Raw genomic sequence first — 4,080 nt, forward strand, 5'->3', positions numbered from 1 at the left:
AATGAATGAATGAAATCCCAAAATCTCTGTAGATGTTCATTGAAATGAAAAATAAACAACCTAAATTTAAAAAACAAAACAAACAAAAAAAAAAGTAAGGTTGGGGAGGGGGAAGAAAGGGAAACGGGGTAAAACGTGCAACAGTGAATGAATAAAAATCTAATTTTTCTATAAACATTCATTAAAATCACAATTAAAGTTAAAAATTTTATTTAAAAAAGAAATCAAATAACATTGAATTGGAAAAATTTGCTTGAAAATACCTCTTTACAGTGGTTATGAGCAAATATGTCACATTAAGGACTAATGTGAAATGAACTTAAGTAATGATATTTTCAATGATTTTGTATGCATGCATAAGCTGAACAATGAATAAAGAAGGCCAGTGTGAAAAGGAAAAAAAAAAAGAATTGGCCAATGCAACCATTTAGGAAGCAGCATATGAGCAAGAACCAGTGGTAGTGAAGAAAAAAGCTCAAGCTCCTTGGAAAGCATTAGCAAAAAAGGAAGGCCCCAGGAATGGATAGAATACCACTGGCATGTTTCAACAAAGAAATGCAGCTCTGAATGTACTCATTAGCCTTTACCAAGAAATGTGGAAGACAGCTACCTGGTCAACGAATTAACCGGAAGAGATCCGTATTTGCTGCCATTACAAAAAGAGATGATGTGCAGAATATGGGCATTATTGAACAATATCATTAATATTGCATGCATATAAAATGATGATGAAGATTTTTCAATACAGTTGGAATAATACATTAAAAGAGAACTGACAGAAATTCAAGCTGGATTCAGATGAAGTCATGGATCAAGAGATGTCATTGTTGATGTTAAATGGATCTTGGCTGAAAGCAGGGTTTACCAGAAAGATCTTTATCTGTGTTTTATTGACCATGCAAAGGCATTTGACTGTAAGAACCATAATAAATTATGAGCAACATTGGGAAGAATGAGAATCCCAAAACACTTAATTGTGCTCATGTGAAACCTACATATAGGCCAAGAATCTGTTGTCCAAACAGAACAAGGGACCACTGAATGGTTTAAAATCAGGCAAAGTGTATCTTTCCCACACCTGTTAATCTGTATGATGGGAAAATCACTAGAGAAGCTGAACTATACGAAAAAAAAAATCAGAATTGAAGGAAGACTCATCAACAACCTGTATTATGTAGATAACACAATCTTGTTTGAAGAAAGTGAAGAAGACTAAACGCTTATTGTAGATCAAAGACCACAGTCTTCTATATGGATTACATCTCAACATCAAGAAAACAAAAATTCTCACCACCTAGGGACAACATCATGATAGATGGGGAAAAGGGTTGAAATTGTCGGTAATATAATTTTAATTGAATTTTTAAAGAATCAATCAACTCCCATGGCAACAGCAGTCAAGAAATCAAAAGACATATTATACTGGGAAAATCTGCTGTGAAGGACCTCTCCAAAGTGCTGAATAGAAACAATTTTATAATAATGGGTCCTTGATGCAAACACTGCTATTTTTAATTGCTTTGTATACATCTGAAAGTTGGACACTGAATAAAGATGACAGAAGAAGGACTGATGCCTTTGAATTGTGGTGTTGGAAATGAGTACTGAATATTCCAGAGACTGCCAAAAGAACAGTCTGTCTTGGATTAAGTACAACCAAAATATGCAGCTTGAACTTCTTCTTTTGTTACCATCATTCAAGAATCCGGACTTTATGAAGAAGAATGGGACCTTCTTGGAGGATGATACATTAACAACCAGCATTTTGCAGATGACACATATTTACTTGCATAATGTGAAGAAGACTTGAAACATTTACTGCAGAAAGATAAAAATTATTGTCTTCAATATAGATTACATCTCAACATCAAGAAAAAAAAATCTTTACCATAAGGCCAATAAACAACATCATAATAGATGGAAAAGGATAGTGACACTTCACCTCATATACTTTGAGCATGCTGTCAACAGTGAAATAATATAACAACTATGTAATTACAGAATGCCCCATGACCAATAAACGAAATAGTTGTAAAAAGACTAAGATTAGAATTCAATACACCTTGAATCCATAGCAGCCCTGATATACATACATATTACATTTCTGCCCTCTAACACCTTTTATTTCAGTAGAGGTAAAAAGAGGAAAACGAGCTGAGAAAGGGAAACACCAAGTACCACCAAGCATTGCCGCAAATGTAGTATATCCTTTTGGACTCCGGTCCCTGTGCAAAGAAATCCCTTTAAATTGGGGAATGTCAAGACACAGATATTTCAAAGAAATGCTGGGCCAACAGATGCTGAAGGATACATAGACTTTCTTCCAACACTGACAGAGAGAAAAGACCTTCCCCTGGAGCTGGCACCCTTACTTTGGATTTATAGAGTGGGATGACCTACCGACTCAAAAGCAAGAGGTTCAAATCACCAGCTGCTCTGAGTGAAGAGACAATCTCCTCTAGTAAGATTTACAGCCTCTGAAAAAAAAAGTCCATTACAACTTGATGGCAAATAACAACAAACTGCAAGAAAATGAAGTTCTGTTTGTTAAAGCCATCTGCGTGTGGCTTCTCTGTTAAAGCAGCACTAGATAATGAAGAAGGCAAGGAATAAATTGACTATATAGAAGTAAAGCCTTCAGAACAGTGCCTGCCACAGAGTTCCACAAATGAAAAAGAAAAATGAGAGTGCTTAGGGCCACCATTAACGATCAGGAATCTGCAAAATTATGTTAAAAGAAAGACACCAGACACAAAAGAACACATACCAGATGGTTCTATTGTATTGAATTCAAGAATAGGCAAAGCAGCCTATGTTGATATAGATTAATTTTAGATTGAACCATGTTTCCTCAACAAGACTGATAAAGTACGAATCCCATCTTGTGTGATGTGTGATGGTTAGCATTGTGTTTCAACTTGGCTTCCTAGGATTCCCTGGTTTGGGTATGTATTCATTACCTTGATGAGATGTAATGTAATTATCTCCTCAGTGTAATCTAACATAAGGTAACCACCTCCAGGAACAGCCAGTCAACTGCTCATAGACAGAGCAGTCTGCATCAGCATCTATGGATTGGAAGTCTGAATCCTGTATCTGGCCTGTCACCACCTATGTTCCAATTTTTTTAATGTGGCCTAGTCGCCTTCCATATATGCCTTGGCTTGCTCCATGTCTGAAGCCAACAGCCTTCTGTCTAACCCACTGATCTTAGGTTCTTGAGTCCCTGCAGCTATGTGAGTCAGGACAAGCCTCTGGACTGATGTTTGACCCACAGCCTTGGGACTCTGGATTCTCCAAACACATGAGTCATTTCCTTGAGATAAGTATCTCTCTCTCTCTACTGGTTTTGTTTTTCTAGAGCACTCAACTTAAGTCACTGTTAAAGTGGCCTTAGTTGTAAATAAGGTCTTTGGAGATGTTACCAGTTAAATTAACATGAGGTCAATGCAGGAATAAAGTAGTTCTTAGTTCTGTGTAAGTCATGCCCTTCCAGAAAAAAAGAAATGTGAACTAAGATTACTGTACTGACAGAGTTATGCTGTAGCTTCAGGCTACTCTAAATTAGTTTAATACCACTAAGTCAGTATTGTTATGGAGAAATAATTTATTGCCATAAACCAACCCATAGCTGACCATCCAGTGGGTTTTCATAGGCTGCCTCCCACCAAGGGCCTCAGAGGGAAGCATTGACAAGGTTTCGTTCTCTCCCACTTGTTTCTTTCTATTGACATCCTAATAATCTACAAATTACTTCCAGTGATCTCATCTTAACCCTAGGAAGGACAGGACAAGACTATGCCCCAGAAAACCCAGTGAGTGTGTCAATACAAATGACCTCTATTATTAAAGACCATGGCCTTCCATGAAAGTTGGCGGTGGGAGGAGGGGAGAGAACCCCAGAGGGACAAGCTCTTGGTTTCATTCTCAAGGTGCCTACCCCATCCAAACAGAGCCAAGGTAGTAATCATCTCTAGGGAAATAGAACTTTGTCAGCTCCCTGCTGAGGCCTCCTAGCCTGAATTGCTGATTATAAGGATGTATTGAGATAGTTAACAGTTTTAGTTTAGTTGGCTCCAC

Source organism: Elephantulus edwardii, unplaced genomic scaffold, assembly GCF_000299155.1.
Source record: "Elephantulus edwardii isolate Elephantulus edwardi_28Jun2011 unplaced genomic scaffold, EleEdw1.0 scaffold00306, whole genome shotgun sequence".
Classification (NCBI taxonomy): Eukaryota; Metazoa; Chordata; class Mammalia; order Macroscelidea; family Macroscelididae; genus Elephantulus; species Elephantulus edwardii.